Raw genomic sequence first — 20,745 nt, 5'->3', positions numbered from 1 at the left:
GGCTCGGCTCGCGTGTTGCTCATGGCGACACGGCGGCTTTGTTTGCGTCTTTGTAGTTTGTCTTTCGTTGCTTCGCACCTTCTTTCGTTTCTTGTCGTCATTTTACAACGGTGTCAGTGAAGTATTGTGGCGGATTTGCGAGGATGTCTACCAAGCTGTGAAGTGATGTAAATAAAGGTTTCTTTCTTTTGCCCACAATTTCCCCTGTTCTTAAAAATAAAAAAAAAAGTCGACCTACATTTGAATTGTTTTTTTTTTATTCTCGGTGGGTCCAACAAATAGAGTTCGACCTATTTTCGAGTAAATACGGTAACTTTAATTTTTATTTTGGGTTACGTCGGACGTAACTCGAATGCTTGACAGTTAGGTTGGGCGTAACTTTAATTTTTATTTCGGGGTCCGTCGGACGTAACGTTAGACACTGCGTTACACTTAAGAAAAATAGGGGCTGATGGTTCATCATATAAACCAACCATTTGTGTTTAATTAAAGTGAATCACTGGCCTAAAAAAAATACTGCTGTCCTATAGGAATGTAGCGCTTCAGATAAATTTGTTAATTTTTGCTTTTAGTCCCTGCCCCCTCCAGATACAACATCTGGCCTAAAGCAGTGTTCCGGATCTCCTTCCAAGACCTCAGGCGGGTCGTCATTCAATCCAGGAGGCGGCGGCGTCTCATGGGCGTGTTGCTGGTGCTTCTTACTGGATGGTGCTACCGAGGGAAAAGTGGTCGTGCTTGGGAAAGGCAAGTATGGCCGCCGTAAGTATAGATATTGTTTTTACCTTTGCTCGAACCCACCTTTAAGAAATGCACAGTTCGCATGTGTGCATCTCTCAATGCTTCTACAGTCGGCTGTTAATATTTGGAGTGCTCCAACTCTGTCAGCGCTAGTTTCTCTAGATTATGCAAATGGGATGCAACACTAAACCACATATGCTCTCGCAACAAACAGTGCTCTGCTGAAGCACGCACTGTGGAATCTACTCTGGCTTTATAATGCAGCACAAAATAGTTGACGCCAAGTATAGCTACCTTTGTGACTCCGTTTTACCAAAAGCTCTGCCGAAATAAACTTGCCACCTTATAGGTAGTGCAAAAGAACCTCGCGTGCCTAACCTGGAGAAGGGCATTTTTTTCATAGGTCAATTTTTTCTTAAACCAATACCTTCAGCCTCCTTGAAATGTTAACATCATGTGACACTCAGAAGAACAGTAAACCCCTTAATGTTGGCGAACCTTTAATTTTCGCGGCCTTTAATTTTGCGGAATTCAGTGGCTGCGATTATGTCCTCTGTGACCGATTCGAGAAGAAATAGGGGCCACCAAGATAGGGGGGTTTTACTGTCCATCGGAGGAGAGAGGAAGTCACCTTTGTTTGTATGCAAGAGTAAAACCAACAACAACAATCATGGTGCCGACACTTTGTGAGCCTATCTGTGTCTATTGAATGATATCAATTTTGTTTTTGTTCGTTAAAAATTGTTGCCTGTCCAATGTGGGATGTCGTCTTCAACACGAGCAGTGGTTTTCCTCTGAAGCAGGCAGCATGGACGCGTGCCGCAGCACAACATAGTTTATTTGCAGGTGGTACCGCAGTTTGAAGGATGGTTCGCACAATATGGGGGAATCACAATTCAATGTTCTACCTCGGGCGTAGACAAGATTTGCTCATTCTAAATCATTTTGTCTACAAATCGGGAACTTGCAACGAATGTACCCGCATGGTTGGAAGGGCCAGACAAGCGTTGCGAGCGCTTCGTTTTCTAGCCTCTCAGTCCTGAACCTACTCACGCACCACATGTGTAGATGTTCCGGTACGTGGGAGCACTTATTTGGAAAATGGTGAATGGCAACTGTTGTTATCTTTAAGGTGGACTGCATATTTGCAGTACTTTTCCTCACTTAAAAATATGTCTTACAAAAAATATGTAGTATAGCCGATGAGAAAAAGAGAATGGCTGGGCGTCCTCCAGCACATGCTTGTGCTTTTCACCCCGCTTTAGACAGATGTGCTCGCTCCAGGCTCATCAGGCGCTGAAACGTCATCGAAGGTAGCAGACGGGCTGGAGGTCGAACAACGGAGACTTCTCCCTGCCTTTCTGATGGTGTCAGTGAGCATGTACTTCTATACTCTAATTTAGCTTAACCTGCACAGAGCTGAGTAGAATAGGCTTGGCAAGTGCCCTTATTGCATATGCATTTGTACAGCTGAGGCACTTTCTAAATCAAGAACATTGTGTACCTTACCTTCAAAAACACATCATTTTGGGGGTGCAAAAGGAATTCTAAGGCATATTTTTGTTTGTATTGTCCTATTACGCATCGACTCCTTCAACTTAACGCGCAGTCGACCCAGCCTCTTGAAAAATTTAATGCTTGCCAGGTAATTGTTTTGCATTTAGTTGATATATCAGTATTCAGATAGGTATCCCAAGTCATTAGTCGTTGAGGTGGAGTCTCTCTGTAAGTCAGTCATGTTTAACAGTCATAGAAATGCTTGTCAAATAATGGCACTGTCGAGGACATGTATTCAGCTCGAACAATCGCTGGGCACAAGCTGGTCGTGTGGTTACAGGCAGCAAACATCCCGGTTGGAGCGTCCTATTTCGCAATGTAGCTGCAGACTAGGTGAGGGCCCCACTCATAAACGTCTATACTTTTAGTCTCTTTAAGCTGGACCACTTTTGAAACTACGAGCCTTTGCAGCAAAAACAGCATGACGCATGATTATAAGCTCGACATACCATGGCGTCCAACTAGAAGGTCACATGGCTTGCTTTGTGCACTGAATTTGCAAGGATGGCTTGAAGCTTCTGTCGTGGTTAACTTTAAGCTGAGATAGTTTAAAATAATGCTCTCAGTTTTTAGTGTTGCCCGGCATGGTTAACAAGTTGGTGATATAGCGCTGCATTGAAAAGTCTGTGCATTCATGACTGTATCACCTTATGAATGCAAGCTACCTATTAAACTCTTCGTTTTTCAGAGAAATGAAATGCACTTTGCTTCCAATTGCACCCGCTTCTGTAACTTCATGGTATGAAGCACCTTATGGCTGCAAGCTCTGACCGATCTTGTTCTGTGTTCTGCGCAGGCCCATATGAGGGAGTCACTCCGAGAGCCTCACCAGAGTTTCCTGCCCGTGGTCGTTCTAAATGTTTTTTGTTGTAGGTATGCATCCTTTCTGTCTTTCCCTTAATTGTACTCAAATGTCTTCTTTTCATTGTCGCCGATCTGCCTCAAAATTGGTTAAGCACACAAATGCACGCTGTACAACTGGATTGTACATATTTTTTCCAAGGTAACTTTTCTTTGCCAAAGTTACAGATTTTTTTATGAAGGTTAGTCTTTTTTGTTTTTATTTTCAAATTTATGTGAGTTTCCATGGGCAACACTAAAACGTTATGCCAGAAGCAAGGACAAGTTCACTGCTCTAATTTGTTCTCAACTGATTGCAAGAAATTTCGTTAATGTCGTGAAACCTCCTTCCAGCGCTTGCTTTGCAGCATAAAAAAAAATTATACATAGGACATACTCTGTTTCTTAAACTGCTTGCTCATTCTGCAGGTCTGCCTGCCATAGATGTCGTGCTACTGGAGAGCAGGTGAATTCGATTGCTGGTTTTGCCATTGCTTTTTTTTTTTTTTTAGACGTCTTAGTAGTTCTTGTAAATTTGGAGATTTTCCTAAAAAGCAAGCCGGGAAGAATATTTAGTTTAGTTAGGAAGCTGAAAATAATGATTTAGTACCCCTTTGTCAGTAAAATAGATACTGTGTGCCGCTGTTAGTGTCAAGCCGAGATCCACGCATTTTTGGCATTTTGCTCAGAGTGGTACCCATTCTTATTCGTTAGCCTCTTGGTGTGCCAACTAAACTCTTTGTATACAGACACCTGCCCTCTGCTGGTACACTCTACCCTCATGTTCAGCGAGTGTATGAACCGGAGTTGTATCCACAGTCGACACTCGCTGAGCACGAGGGTAGGAAAATCTTTCCTTTGCAGCAGAGCCATATATGGGGAGAGTCTGGCAGTCTATGATTTCGCTGCCGTAACGTTTCCCTTCCGAGTGAGCTGACCAGCCCGCGGCACAGAGCAAGAGGCGTGAGCGCATGCGCGTGAACTCTAGGCTGCTCCCAGCTGAGCGGGGAGGGCCGCCATTTTCATTCATTCGCCCGGCATGGGATCGATATTCAAATTTCGGTTCTTTCCTTTTATTTGGCAGGCTCTGGCAATAAAATGATATAGTGTTATTCCTCGGTGGCTTAAAAACCTAAAGAAAGAAGTTCCTCCATGTTTGAACGCACTTTTATTTAGGCAAAAAAAATAAATAAGCCCGTAGCAGACGACACGTAGCCTCAACAGTGCTCCGTGCAGACAGCTTTGCGTCAAAATGGTGGTCGTCTCCTCTTTGTTTCTCTGCTGCCTTCTCTCTCCCTCCTTCGGCGTTCTCCTCCCTTTCCTCCTCTCCGGCGCCTTCGTTGCCACACCCGCTGGCTAAACTCTCCCACTATACGGCTTTGCATTGCAGTAGTAGTTTTATTTGTAGCCTTTACAGTTGAATGTGAATATTTGACACAAGTCTCAGGTTGGGGCGAAAGGGGGTTAAATGAATGCATTTGATCATTCACCTAAATTCGGTACCCATCATTTTAACGCCTACGTAGCTTTGTCCTGGGGGGTGACTATGACTAAAATAAGAGGATCTATGTGCTGATCACGAAAGAATATGCTAGCCATTCTAATGTAGCTCTGCCCAGTACTTGATTGTGATTTGTTTTTATTTTCAGCTACTTGGGTGCCTCAAGATCTGGAGATCCTAGTGGCCACAAGCTTGGACTCAATCTTTTTCTGTGGTCTGGGCAGGACCATGGGGGAGGTAATCCCAGCAACAAGAGCATCGCAGTATCCCCCTGGCTGTGACTTTCGGTCTGCGTCACGACAGGGGAGTCCTCGTGCCACCAGGTGTTAGGTATGCCACTTGAAATAAGCATTTTTCTTACCTATTAATAGAACAGCAAAAGCACTACTAAGCCTAAAATGCAAAAAAAAATATTCAAATCTTGGGTTGGATGAAATTCTAATTACAAAAAGGAGTCTGCAGACATGATTAACATGTGAACTTAAAGCCCGCGGATGTAGGTTCGACGGTGTCACAGAAATAACTTCCCGCAGATCGCCTTGCTCGTGCTATACCCAAACAAATTCTTAAAATAATCATTGTGTTTCGTTGGTGTCATCAATCTTATGTCCCTACCACACTCACCAGTCGGGACATGTGAAATATAAAAAAACAGGAACTTGCACATTGTCAGCTCTGCAAAGATTTATATAGTAAACAGAGCATAGCACGTTCAGCTTAAGAAAAAAATTCAGTGCAGGCCTATATTCATGGTTCACATATGTGTAATTGCTCTTTATAATGAAGTGAAAACTGCTTAAGTTGTGGCTCACTACAGGCTTTCTATTAGTGTTAAAAAGTGCGGTAGAAAATATGATTGCGCTTGGAAGACGGGGACATAGGAAGGACAGACACAACAGAGCGCTAACTTTCAACTGATTTAATTCAAGAACCTCAGTGTAGAAACGGACTGTGTCACCGCACCACATCTCAACCAATCCGTGGCCCTGCCACGGACCGCAAGTACGCCAACTCCTTATCCGCCAAGTCAATTGACGCCACACTGACACAACTTGTGCCGGAACTATTTATAGTGTCAGCCTTCATAATCTCGCTAACAGTCCTATCTTTGTGCCTCTCAAGAACAATAGACGAAGCAAATAATGGTTTGCACCCGCAGTCATGACAGTGACACGACAGATCATGACTGCGAGTGCAAACCATTATTTGCTCAGTCTACTGTTCTTGCTAGGCACAAAGATATGACTGTTAGAGAGATTATGGAGGCTGATGCTATAAATAGTTCGGGCACGTGTTGTGTCAGTGTGGCGTCAATTGACTTGGCGGATAAGGAGTTGGCGTACTTGCGGCTCGTGGCAGGGCCACGGATTGGTTGAGATGTGGTGCGGTGACGCAGTGTGTTTCTACGCCGAGGTTCTTGAATTAAATCAGTTGAAAGTTAGCACTCTGTGGTGTCTGTCCTTCCTATGTCCCCGTCTTCAAAGCACAATCATGTTTTCTAACGTACCGTACCAACTTGCCCAACAATCAGCACTTGCTAAAAAGTGCTATTGTGTTTTAAGCAGCTCGCACCAAATATTTTCTTGAAATACATAGGTTCATGGAATTTATTATGTAGATGTTGGCAGACAGTCATGGTGAGGCCAATCTTTAATGCCAAGTGGTCCACTTATTCAGGGTTAATTGAGTTTGTAAATATTGTAGGTCGCAAATTAAATTTTTATGGTACGCAATGGGCACAATCATCCGTAATGACTAGCTCTACCTAGGGGAACTTCATACGTTTACTACGGCAAGATGGTTTCGAAAAACAAAGTATTTAGTTTATTCAACTCCTGCACTAACCTTGTCTTTAGAAACTTTTTATATTCTTTGCGATGCTGAGATAAGATTCTGGAAATAGTTTTTCTAGAACTACTCTAGATATTTCCAGTTCATCATTTTTCTCGCAAAGCATTCGAGAGAGCCAAACCCTGTAATGTACGGAGGGAACTCACAGAATGATGCGACTGACAGTTTGGAACATTTGGCACTGTAACAGTAATAATGACATGTCACTTATGTAATGTTCATTATCGCAGATCAAACTGCTTTTTCCGTCTACACTCATTTTCAGTAGACTCATTCAGCGAACTCCCACCTGAGACTGCAGCGCTGGGTTCTGCAAAGTAATTTGAATGAATATAGATGCAACAGGTTTCTTTGAGCGTGCGTCTAACACATATTCTTCATATTGAATCTGCTAATTGTATTCATGTCCATGTCCATAATTCCACATTCCAGCTTATTTTTATTTTGACATTTGAGTTTTCTTCAGTACTTTTCTCAACATCTGTGCTTGCTGAGCCGTACTCAAGTCCATACATCTTGTCTTTCGCTATTACATTAATATATAAAACTGTTGATGCCGAGTGAGAATTCAAGGTACCGAATCTGTCGTGCGAGCTAAATAAGAACCAATAAAAAGCTCTACAAAGGAAATTTTGTTAAAGGATGCTGTATGGGCATTAGAATAGCACATGCCATGCTAAAAAAAAATACAAATTCTTGTTAGGTATGTGAGGATGACAGTGCTGTGCTGTTTCTGATGTGTCACAAAAAAAAATCTGTGCCATACAGTGTTCCTTATGGAAGTACAAACTGTTGAATTCGAAGCCCAGAAGTTTTATTCAAGAATGTTCCTCAATACAAATGTATTTAGAGATCTGAGCCACTGACTCATACATGACTATGTGGCAAACATTAATTTTCATGTGGATTATAGTTTACAAGGTCTAGTCTGCATTGATTTATTGCATTCATGCTGAAACTGGGAGGGGTTCTCTGGGTATGAATAAAGAGATAAACATTTCTTGAAATCAAAACATTTGAGAACGGACAAAAGGAAGGATCTGAGAATGGTATCTTAGATTCTCTTCTTTTTCTTACAGTATCTCTAATGTTCACTTTATTTCACCTGATGCATTTAGTTTTTAGCGCAGCCCTTAGCACCCGTTTCCGCGTTTCGCGGCGTCGCTGTCGGCTTAACTACCCAACTAAACTTGGCAGGAAATTGAATTAATGTTGTGGTCATGTGACGTTAATATTTCCGCTAAGTCTAGCTGAGAAACTGAATTCTTTTATGGATGACGTGACACGGTCATGCGACGTCATTTTCCCTGCTACTTTTAGCGGAAAACTGCATTTGTGTTGAGGTCATGTGACATCAATTTCTGCGCTAAATTTAGTGGAAAACTTAACCAGCTAAATTTAGTGGGGAAATTTTCCCGCTAAATTCAGGGAAGTTTCCTGCTAAATGGGAGGGAGCAGAAGAGGAGGAGGGGAGGGGGAGGAGGGGCATACCCTCCCATCCTCCTCTTCAAGATCTCTGCTCTAATTTCACGTTACAGAGAATTGTAAACGTCTCATATTTCATCTCATGTTTATTCAACTTTTATATTGCAGGTGCGCTCGCAGCACAAATCTGGGTTGTGCTGATCCTCTACGCACAAGTTAGGAACTCCTGAGTGGCAAGAGTGGGAGTTTGGTCTGACAGCTCAAGGGACACCATTGTTCAGTATTGAATTTTTAATAATCTTCTTTTAAGCAAAGTTAAGCTTTGCTGCATGCAGTTCTTGTAAAAATAAATACCTGCAACCAAATTTACCAGGTCACGACATTTCGCCTCTGCTCTTAGTGGTCCTGGTGAGCCTCGGATAAGAGCTTACTGGTGTGCAAACACCATGCTTGTTTGAAACCACTCACTGATGTAGAGACTCGCTGACATCCAGCATTCCAATGAAACGCTGGATGTCCACAAGTCTTTCTTGAACAATGCAAGCGGGGAAGGAACCATACAATCGTATCGTATTGGGGGACATTCTACAGAGTTTTTTTTCTATGTTTTACAGATTTTTTTTAAAAAAGCCGTAAAAGCTACATTTACGCGGTCTGTGCACGTGAGTTATATGGCCAGGGCGGCATAGTATAAAAGGCTAATTTGTAATGATCCGTCGGCTTATTACAGAGATGTGCCAGACTTCTTTCAGAAAACTAGATGGAGGTTCATTCTAGTGTAGATTTATACCGCGAATCTGAATATCCCGTTCGTTTTCCTCAAAGATATAACTAAACGTGAGAAAACACAAAAAAACATCCCACCAACAGTGACATCGTAAGAAGACCTTTCGGCCGCCAAGCGTGTGTCGCTTAACGGCCGCGCGTCCAATCGCAAGTTTTCTAGGTGTATTCTCCGGCACTGGCACCAGTCGTGACACATTTTTCTGCCCTTTTAAAAAATAGCATGTGCGTGCATAGCTTTTATAGGCGCTGAAGATGCGTGAACAAAAATTTTGAAAGCTGCTGTTGTGACGTGGCTCTCTAGGGAGGTGCTTTCACAGCGCTTTAAAAATGACTATGCAGCCTTGATTAATTAAATTAGCAAATAATTTTTATATTTGAGATTCTGGAGGTCGAATGAAGAAGGTTTAAAAGTGTTTTCTCAAATACAAAACTGCTTCAGCCTCTCTCTAAGTATAGTATGTTCGTGAAATTTTTAATCAGTGAAAATAGACCCATGGTTCCAATTAGAAACATGCTAAGCATCATCAAAACACACTAAATCAATTTTCTTTGTAAAGATATAAGACGAGTAGCATTTTATGGCGTTATAAAAAACTGGTCAATTTGGACGCATTTCCAGGCTTCGGTTTCTTACCAGAGCGCATCTTTGCACCTGCGGTCCAGCTGCCCGGTGACCGCAGTGCGAAGCCGCCCCCTCGCCTCCCTCGTAGGATGAAGGGAAGCAAGGCGCATGTGTGTTGCGTGTCTATGCCCCTGGGGAACAGGACCGTGGGTGCAGAGATGAGCTCTGATAAGAAACTGAAACCTAGAAACTCGTCCAAATAAAGCTTTTTACAGAATGCATAAAACGCTACCCCTGAATTATATCCTTCTAAAAAAAACTTGATTTTGTGGTTTTCAATGACTCAGCAAGTTTCTAATTGAAACCATATTTTCATTTTCACTAATTAAAAAGTTGATTAACAAATTGTATTTAATTATCTGACTGATCGTTACGACTAGGTCCCTATACTACGTACGCCTGGCCGTATAACTCGCCTGCACAAACCGCATTAATATAGCTTTCACGACCTTTCTAAACATATATGTAAAGCTTAAAACTAAATCGCCCTGTACAACAGTGAAAAGGCAAAACCAACACGCTGGAGCCATATGGCTCCACCATGCTGGTATCGCCTTTTTGCTGGTATAGGATGTCCCATATTACGTTATGCATGTATGGTTCCGTCCGCCTACATGGTTCCGCTTATATCCGCTACGCTGGTATAGGATGTCCCATAATACGACACGCTTGTATGGTTCCGCCCACCTGTATGGTTCCGCCTTATTCCACTATACTGGAGCCGCCTTTTCCGCTTGTATAGGATGTCCCATATTACGGTTACGCTTGTATGAGCCTTTTCCGTCATCTTTCCATCATCGAGATTTTCCAACAGGGAAATTTAGTGAAAAAACTGAATTGGTGTTAAGGTAACGTGGCGTCAATTTTTCAGCTAAATTTTGCGGGGAAACTGTGGCAGGAAGAGAGGGTAGGGATGAGGAGGAGGGGAGGGTACGGAGGAGGTGGTCGAAAAGTGGACGAGGAGAGGATGGGGAGAGGAGGAGAAGAAGAAGGGGCATACCCTCCCCTCCGTACCCACCCCCCCCTCCCCTCAAGAGCTGCGCTCTAATTTCTCATTGGAGCGATTTGTGAACATATTTCCTTTTAGTTTTTGTTGTTAAGAACGTGTTTTTTTGTTTGTTTAGTGAATACTATGCTTGGCAGCATTCATATGAACCTTAAATGACTTACTACGTGTTTGCTTTTATTCACTTAATATATGCTTGATAAATGTTGCCGCGCGCGCAGCTGACCAAGTAGGCAGCGCGCTCGTGGCCTAACGGTTATCGTGCTTGGTTCCCACTGAAAAGGGCCACGGTTCGATTCCAGGTACATTTTGATTAACTCTATAACTCTCGTATTCTAGTAAATTTGAAAACCTTGTTTGCGTATTCGAGGTCCGAATGTTCTGCGCCGAACGTTCCACGCCCAATGTTCCAGAAGCCCACGCGTGTACATAAGGGTCTCCGTGGGGCGAGCCTGAGCCAGTCTCGCCTGAAACGCTTGACTCTGCTGTTTCGCCGATATCGACGCCTGCTACGCTAGTCTTACTCTATTTTGTTTTGGGCATACGTTCGCCCTATTAAACTTTTAGTTTCTTTAGTTATTCGCCTTCTCATCATTTGTCATTCGTGACATTTTGATGGAGGTGCGGTGTATTGCATTCTATGCCCGTAAAGCGTACCCATCCGAAGACACCCCGGCCAAGGGACGTGGTCAGCCCCGGAAGGCTACCCTTCGCCGAAGACACCGAAGCCCGAACAAGCCGTCGCGCCAGAGGTCAGTTCCCCAAACTTGGTCTCTTGCCCGAGAGCCGGAAGGAGATCCCGGCCATGACCACCTCGCCCGTCCTCGTCCTGCCCGTCGTTCCGCGGGCACTTGCACCCTTTCTCGGTGAGATCTATGAGGACGCCGAAAACTAGATCAACCAGTGCGATCACGTGGCCCGCCACAACGGGTGGAGTGAGGAGCAATGCCTACAGAACCTCTATTTCTCACTTAAAGGCACTGCAAGGCGCTGGTTCGAAATCCACAAAGCCTCCCTCACTTCGTGAGACCTTTGCAAAAATGAGCTGACGCGTACCTTCGCCACTCAAGGCCGAAGAGAGAGGGCCGAAGATCTGCTACAATCGAGGACCCAGGGCCCTAATAAGAGCGTCACGAGCCTCGTAGAACAGGTCTTATGTCTAAGTGCCCGCGCCGACCCTATGGCCAGCGGGAAAATAAGCTACGTGTCCTGATGAGGGGTGTGAAGAGCCAAATCTTCGGCGGCATTGTTCGTCATCCCCCGATGACAGTAGATGAATTCGTCGCTGAAGTCACGAACATAAAGCGGGCTTTGGAAGCACTATCGAGCCACTACAATCAACTCACCGGCTGAAATGCTGCTTTGGCGATTGCATCGTCTCCACTTGACATGGGCATCCTGTGTGTCGACAATCTTCGCCAGATCACCCGTGACGTCGTTCGGGAGGAGATCAGGAAGGTGCTGTCCACTGCCGCCCTGCCTTGCTCTCCATGACCGAAGTAGTGCGAAGGGAGGCGCAGCGAGCCCTCCAGCCGGAGGCTGCCGTCGACCTGCCATCATCGGAACAACCGACGTTGAGCTACTCCGCCATGGCCTTACGACCGCCACCCGCTGCCCCTCAACCTCCTGGACCACGACAACGGGACGCACCAGCAAAGCCGTACTCCCGATGTCTCGACGATCGACCTCAGTACTTCCGGCAAGAACAACTGGCTCCCACGAAGACCGACGTGTGGCGAACGGCCAATCGACGTCCGCTGTGCCACCACTACGGTAAAGCGGACCACTACTACCGTCGATTCCCCTAGCGCCAGTTGGGCCTACGAAGGTTTGCGCCTTGCGCCGAACGACCTTCGACCGCGTCTTGGAAAGCGACTTCGGGACATTAAGGGCTACCTCCGCCACTCTTCATCTCCTGAGTTGTCTTCCCACCAAAGATTCAGTTCACCGTCTACCCGACGCTCGCTATCACCCTTCCGCCGGTCTCACCTAAACAGTTTGTCACCCATTGCTTCCCGTCGGGAAAACTAGGCGCGGCAATGCCGGGAGGTGGTGTTGCCGAATACGAACGATGCCAAGATCCTTCAAGGTCGTCGGAGCGTTTCAGTAACAGTGTCGAACAACCTCAACGTTATCACCGACGGCCACGACGTGACGGCACTGGTCGGCGCCGGAGCAGACTACTCCGTTTTTAGTGAAAGACTCTCTCGTCGCCTTCGGAAAGTTACGGTGTTGTGGGACGGACCGCAGATACGAACCGCCGGCGGACATCTCATGACACCTATCGGCAGGTGCCCTGCTCGCGTTGAGATCCATGGTGAAACCTGCCCTGTAAATTTCGTAGTTCTGCAAGACTGTGCGAGGGAAGTCATTATCGGAATGGACTTGTGTGCACACGGCGCCATCATCTACCTTGCGGAGAACAAGCTGGCGCTTCGGAACCTGTCCCATCGGCGGAAGATCCCAAAGCGACGTTAGCTGCAGTGCGAGTCCTTACCAGCCACGTAAACCTGCCGCCGCTGTCGAGTGTCTTTGTGCCCGTCGGGACCAAAGAAGCCACCTGCGGTGTAGCAGTGTTGGAAGGAAGCGTTCAAGAGTGCTACACCGTTCTGGAGATGACCAAAGTGGGAATATATAAAACCGGTGCGCGTTTTTGTTCTGGAGATGACCTAGTGTTCGTTAGATGACCAAAGTGGGAATATATAAAACCGGTGTGCGTTTTTGTTCTGGAGATGACTTAGTGTTCTGGAGATGACCAAAGTGGGAATATATAAAACCGGTATGCGTTTAAAGAAATGTTCAACTGTTATACTAAATATAAAAAAACTAAGTCGAACCTTTACTGGGCTACCGTGGTACATGGTGTTGGAGAATGGACACGGGACGACGAGGAAGTGGGCAACGGGGTCACGCGGGGGACATGCACAGTGTTCTCATTCTGATAAACCGTTACCATCACGACGATCGGGTCGTAGTTTCTTCAGATCCCAAACAACTGGTGCCAAAACCCGGGATCTAGGAGACGCCCGACAAAACGAGTGACAGCTGCCCATCTGACAGACACGGAACCCGGACAACAACTCGCCTTCAGAGAACGGACCGACTGCGGAGGAAACGAGCCGTCATCCGGTCAGCGGTGACCAGAGCCACCAACGAGTTGCAAGCTCTATTGGATTCCTCGGATGCAACCGCTGGTGAGCTCACAGAAAGCTTCAATATCCTCGAACTGAAGGAAGCAGCATTGAAGGCAGTTGACGGCGAAATTGAAGATGGGGTGGATATTGATCACCTTGAAGAAGAAATGGAAAGCGTAGAGGCTTATCAAGTGTCGAGCTGCCGTTTACGGACAAGAGCCACGCTCAAGCTGGATGCCCTGCGCACGCCTAACATCGCATCGAACGCTGTGGAACGACTACAGGATCGGGACCAAGGTCATCTAAGGTCAAGAACGATAGCAATCAAACTTCTAAGATTAGAGATCCGAAAGTTCGAAGGAGATCTCCATAACTGGAAACCTTTCTGGGATCAATTTGAAGGGGCTATACACAACAACCCCGACCTTGCTCCAATTGATAAATTTAGATATTTGACGAGCTATCTATTCGGAAAGGCGGAAGACAGCATACGGGGATTGTCTTTACGGACAACAACTATAACATCGCTGTGGATCTCTTGAAGAAGAGGTTCGGCCAGACCCAGGCAATAATTGACGACCACATGACGCGACTCTTGAATTTAAAAAATGTTACCACGTCGAGCGACTTCACGGCTCTGAGGCGGCTGTATGATGATATCACGATAAATGTCCGCAGCCTGGAAGCACTTGGCGTAAAGGCGGAAGAGTACAGTGTGCTGCTACATGCTGCCGTGAAGAAGAGACTTTCTGATGATCTTGTCCTCCGCTACTGCCAGCAAAGAGCCACCGATATCGCGGATAGCACCGGTAGCCTGCAAACGTTTTTTTTTAATTTTCTGAGGTCCCAGGTAGAGAGCCGGGAGAGCGTCCTTGAAATAAAGCCCAATCAACCCAATCTATCAAAGGCCCAAAAGGAGGACTCATCAAACCAGGTACGCAAAGCAAGCATCACTCCATCGCCAGCAGTTTTAGTTGCAAGGACGAACGCTCAAAACGCCGAAAGCTTTTTTTGCGGTGCACGTGAGCACTCGTTCGACCAATGCAACGTGCGTTCCATCATGCAAAAGATATAACCGGGCAAGAGATTGTCGCAATGCCAGATTTCTCCGCTGCACCAACTGCCAAGGGAGGCACATGACTTGTCTCTGCGATCCTGACCTTAAACCCACCAAAGACAGTCCTCATTCGTCGCCAGAGCCAGGCACTCGGAAGTGTCAGTAGCGAGTGCGATGTCTAACAGCATCGAAACAGTTCTGCTTCAAACCGCCACAATCTGGGAAGAAGGGGAGACTAAGCGCCGCCTATTCCGGTGCTTACTGGATGGAGGGAGCCAGCGGACGTTCGTGACGACCAGGCATAGTCAACGAGCTGTCTTGTAAGGTTCTAGGAAAATATGATTTGAGCATTACACTCTTCGGCAATACTGCCCTTGGTAATGCGAGTAAACTCCGGAAGGTAGAGGTATGGCTCCAAAGCCAATACGATCGGAGACGTGTACGAATCGAGGCTCTGGAAGTTCCTGCCATCTGCCGTTCTTCCGCGTTCCCTGAAAGCCTTTGCAGGACAGCTGAAACGTGCACGCTGAAATTCGTCGATCTTCCATGCTCGGGGCTCAAGAGAGACATTGACATTGATATACTGATCGGAGCGGATAATTACTGGAAGGCTGTCACTGGGTCCATCAAGAGACTTGACGGAGATTTGACAGCAGTAGAAACAATATTTGGTTGGACACTGCAAGGTCCAGTACGACCATTTCCGGAAGTGGGCTGGCACCAAGCAACTGTTATGCAGGTAATGACTCGACATCAAAGCAACCAGCCTTCTAAGCAGCTACGGGGAAAAAAATACCCTACCAGGTCCTGAGGAGGATGTGCCAGGCCCAAGCAGTCAAGCCTCAAGGGTGAACTGGTGCCCAAGGAAGCAGTTCAGAAAGACAGTGATTTGGAATCCGACGAACCGGAGGCCCTGAAATGGGCGCCTACGGCGCTGACACCTTGCAATAGTCCCAGTAATAGCAGGATATCTGGCTTCAAAGATGACCGGGAAGCAGCTGGCGCTCAGCTAGTACCGGAGCCTGTCGGTTGCCTGCGCGAGCTGAGTGCCAATGACTTTAAGGAGGACAGTGGAATCCCTGACGTGAACGTCATGAGCAATAATAGGGAGGGGGATAAAGAGACTCCCACTGGTGCTCTTGAAACACGGGGGAACATTCTGAAACCGACCAGCCTCTTAAGCGTTTTCACTGAGATTCAGGAAGGGCAAAGTGGTCAGCGTCGACTGCAAGAAATTTCGTAAACGGGACCGACCCGGACGGATTATGAGTTCCCCTTCGAAGACGTTTGCATCAAAGAAAGAACAGCTGAATGACTCAGCAAATCGAAAGGCGGGGGAATATGGTGACGCAGTTGGCGAAGTTCTTCGTGGCCTCATAGAAAAGAGTGTGCAAGGGCCAAGTGGACCACTGGGTTACAAAATCTCTACCAAAACCCTTAGACATCTCTTGCGAACGTTCTGCGAGAGCAACGGTTAGCGCTTCCAGGACATTGTGAATGACGAAGCGGGGCTCAATTTAAGTGCTCTTTTTAAACAGCTTTTGATGGAAATACAAGATATTGCAATGAAAAAGCGTCGCCGTGGTAGCTCGTACAATGGGTCGTCATCCGATCACGGGCTCGAAGTTCCACCCAGGATAACCAGAATGTGGCAGAAATGTTCTACTCCCATTCCCGAGAAGCGAATGCTCACACGGAGCCAGCGGCGAAGAACGTGTAATGTGAAATATTTCAGATTTGGCCGCTTGGAGTTGCAATTTGCAAACACGGTAGGCTTATCTGTCTCAAGCGGCATTCAAGTGAGAGATGTTGCGCTTCTCAGGAACAACCATCGCCCAAGAACATATTGATATCTGGCCGTCGTCGACAAGAACTTTCCAGATGGGAAAGTGCGTGCCTGAACTATTCGACTCGGAAGTCGCGTGAAGAGAAGAAGATCCATTCAACTTCTTTACCGTCTAGAAATTCGACGAAACCGTCGGTTTGACTTTGTTGGGTGAGAGGATATTGAAGAATGGACACGGGACGACGAGGAAGTGAGCAACGGAGTCACGCGGGGGACATGCGCCATGTTCTCATTCTGATAAACCGTTACCATCACGTCAATCGGGTCGTAGTTTCTTGTTCACTGCAGACTGATAAGGTTTTACAGTGGGATCTTTGTCTAGACACTTGCATTCATGTTTCAAGTAGGTGTAAATCAGCGCTGTGTTTGTGTACTTTTTCCACTTGCATTCCGTCTTTGGCGCTTTTTTTCATTTTAACAAAAAAAATCTTAATGTTTAAAAACATTCTACGTCTCTAAATCCCAAACTTTATATGAAAAACTAGAAAAAAAAATAAACTGCGGATTTCCTAAAAGAAATAAATACAGATCTGGGAGCCCCACGTCCCACATAGGGGCTCAGGACTAGCGGTGTATATAATTTGACTAACTTTACACTAATAAATTAGGATATAACTTTTTAGGTTTCGAGTTCATAGCAGGGCAGTCGATCGAATATCGTTCACCCACATTCATGATCGTTTTTTTCTTTTTAATTACCCCATGCCTCCCAGAAGGAACACACTATATAATATTTTACTTTGATTGCGCGTCATTTTTTAATAGTTCTACACTGGGCGAATGGACAACTCGGTTCTAGTTTCTACGAAACAAGGTACAAAGCGCGACTTATCCTTTGGCAGCCGAGCAATACTGCTTTTTTCTGCAATCGTTTTCTTTCTAGATTTTGTAGTACTGTACTGTGTGATGCGTATGTGTTAACAGCTGCAAGGGACGTCCTGCGTTTTTCCAAGGCCACATCATGCCGGATATTACACGCGAACAAAATAACGAAATACAGTTAAAAAAAAATATGCCCTGTATTTTACTCTTCGTTTCTTTCGCGTGTAGCGTCAGGTCATGGGCTGTTTCCAGAAAAACATCACATGATCGCACAGCGCTTGTGATCAGGCAAAAAAAAAAACGTACTGCTCAAAAAGAAGGTTGAATAAAGTATATTATGTACTGTGCGGCTCTTTTTTTATAGTGCGTGCTCTCAAAATGTGTGCCTTGTAGTCCGAAAGCTGATTTAAGGTTCAGTTCACAAAAGAAAGGTAAGCCCAAGAACTTTGCACTCTTTAATCATGCAAAAGACAAACAAAATGTGCAGGAAAGCTAAACGCATTTAGTTTGGAGTCCTCTGAAGCGCGTTAAGAATTATTGAAGAGGCAATTATTTATATTAGATACTTCTTGGTGGTTTTAACTTAGAAGCCAATGCCATCCTCCTTTAAAGTTCTGAAATGTTTAACAGGTCTTTGCGTTGTCGAATATGCCACATAATTATCACACTCCATGATTTTTCTTGTTCTTTCGGAAAGTGAGTGTCAATATTTCTTTTTAGTTCGGCTCCATGGGTCAAGTGGACGTCTTTCTAAGCTGAGAAGGGTGTCAAAGTAAATTATCTATTCGGAAATTACATATCATGATGCTGGATCACTTCGTTTGATCCTTGCCAACCCAAAGTTTTTTCATTTAATATTAGCGAGATTTGACCAAATACATATCCAGATTACATCGAATTAATGGTTAAGCAATCCAAAATAGCAATGCAAGAATTTGTGTAGATCTCAGCCATTTGAACTTTTCTCGCTTGCTCTCATTAGAATCAAGATCTCCGAAAAGATCAAACAAATTGGTCAAATATATTTTGTGTTCTTAGTTGATATTGAATTGCCTGGGTGAGTTTTTTTTATTGTTTTGAGCTAGAATGTTGATTCTCAAAATCTATAAAAGACGAATAAACAACAAAATTACCTCTACCATTTACAGTGCGTATGGTCGGCCGCCCATGAGATATGCGACAGCACTTCATACAGGATGTTGAGCGATCTAGCCAGCTAAGCAGTAGTGTTAACCTGAGGTGTTTCACACAGATCGCACATATGTGATTATGCAAAGTTCATGGTAACGCGAGAATAAAAAAACAGTAAATTCAAAGTTCCCTTTTTATTTATGCGTCTAGTACAGGCACTCCTTTCACGGCACACAGAATTCAAAGCCTCTAGCTGCGTTTAATATTGGTGTTATTGCATTTTCAAGCTGCCAGCTTGCACTACTGCGCGACACTGAGTTTTGACCCACACGTACGTGGTTTGACCAATATTGGAACGGTTTGGGTTGTTGGGACACCAGTTATGAATTCGTCCATATTTTAATAGCTGCGGCATCTGGTCCTTTGTACCTCGGTGCTAATACGCAACCTAAGTCCCCGAGCTGTAACAAACTTGGCCACCAATCCACTTTCCTTGTCACCAAAAGAGCAGATCAGCACAAATATCTGGCATAATGGTCAAGAAACCTTCAGCCGACGAACGTCTAACTCGGTTCACCGGCCATCACCAAAGATAAACTCAAGAAGTGTTTACAACCGTTGAATTAGATTCATTTGGATATACATTTTATTCTGAAATTTGTGCTTGGACTGTATAGTCTGAAAAACGGCACCTGTCATAAATTTTAAATATACTTTCAAGTCTCGCAGGCAAAACGCTAGAGGAACGCCTAACCTGACAAAACTTTGGAAATTCTAGGGGCACACCAAGAAATGAAACCACGTTCTGGCACTTGCTTGGAATTTAGGAAAAACCTTGCCAAGCGAAAGTTAAACAACTAGAAATGAAACCTAATTCTAGCATTTGCCCATGAACAAAGGTGAAAATGAGCCAGGTGACAACCCAAGAACATAGCAGGAAGGCGCCTAATTCCGGTACTTGTTTGCCAATTTAGGGTAAGAATACCCAGACTCTGGGCAGAGAACATTAAGTTTGGTTGCACCTTGGCATTTTTAGGCGTTTAGGTTTTTAAATTTCATACAAAGACAAATTTCGACCCCACCAACTATGAAACTTGGTCATTCATATAAAACGACATCACTGATGGCCATTAATTTAAATCCAAGTATTTTGGCACACATTTCAAATAGTTTGTGTATCTCGCATGCCGTATATACTGGAATGCGTAATTGTCAATAACATTGCTAATAAGTTATAACTTGGTATATCAAATGCCACTGTAATCAAATATTTTGTTCGGCACCCTTCGCGGTATTTTAGTCACGTCAATATCAGGCCACGGTTTAGTACACGTATCATTAAAAAAAGATGAAAGTGAAAGAAACGTTTAATGACAAATATATGGTAAGAGTAGAAATACGGAATTTTTACTTGGCGTACTTCTATTGTAGAGACTTCGTGGTAATAAATGTTGGAAAATTGCTTTATTTGCGTAAATCCCTCCCTTTTAAGTAAGCTAGCATTGGATAAAATATTTTTTCTGATGTTGCACCTCCATATCCTATGGCAAGGAATAATTAATTTTGAACTGATATTTTCTCTCTAAGCGCCCAATTCTCAGTCACGTCAATATCAGGCCACGGTTTAGTACACGTATCATTAAAAAAAGATGAAAAGGGAAAGAAACGTTTAATGACAAATATAAGGTAAGAGTAGAAATACCGACTTTTTATTTGGCGTACTTCTATTTTAGAGACTTCGTGGTAATAAATGTTGGAAAATGGCTTTATTTGCCTAAATCCCTCCCTTATAAGTAAGCTAGCGTTAGATAAAATATTTTTTCTGAGGTTGCACCTCCATATCCTATGCCAAGGAATAATTAATTTTGAACTGATATTTTCTTTCCAAGTGCCCAATTCTCTTTACACGCGGACGCCACGCGTTTGGGCAATGTTTCTTTTTGCTCAGGACTTTTTTCTCTCCTCGTTTAATCTGCATCTTGTACAGCTGATGAATGGATTTCAATGCATAATTAGATAAGTTTGGTCAAAATATTTTGTATTTTATCTGATTCATTTTGCAAGCATATTCTTAGTCCTGATTGTCGTTATATTTCGTCAAATGTCCTATGACTCAAATTGGATCTACTTCTTTTTTGGTATTCTTATATCGACACATCTAAAGCCACACCTGTAAATGTGTACTGAAATAACATACCCAGGTCAAATTTACCTATATTAAATCACACAAATGAGCATCCCATATTCAAGGCAGCATGATACATCGCTGGTTTTAATTTGTATAAATCTATATCGACCGCCAATATTTGTAGATTTCCTGTTAGCTATCTTCGAACCCTTTCTAATGGTTTTCTTTGTATTTTTCAGAACTAGTTCACGATGAAAACAGTCAAGCTGATGATAACACTTTGTTCTTCTCTTCTCGCTAT

General features: G+C 44.4%; 1 long non-coding RNA gene across 1 annotated transcript in view; it reads left to right on the top strand.

Moving 5' to 3' along the window:
- Positions 1-20,745, top strand: part of LOC121837865 — a 51,763-nt gene that overhangs the window by 11,468 nt on the left and 19,550 nt on the right. The gene's annotated exons all lie outside the window — the stretch shown is intronic.

The sequence above is a fragment of the Ixodes scapularis genome, unplaced genomic scaffold (genome assembly GCF_016920785.2).
Source record: "Ixodes scapularis isolate PalLabHiFi unplaced genomic scaffold, ASM1692078v2 PGA_scaffold0__279_contigs__length_252992795, whole genome shotgun sequence".
Lineage (NCBI taxonomy): Eukaryota > Metazoa > Arthropoda > Arachnida > Ixodida > Ixodidae > Ixodes > Ixodes scapularis.
This window is presented reverse-complemented; position numbering and strand designations above follow the sequence as displayed.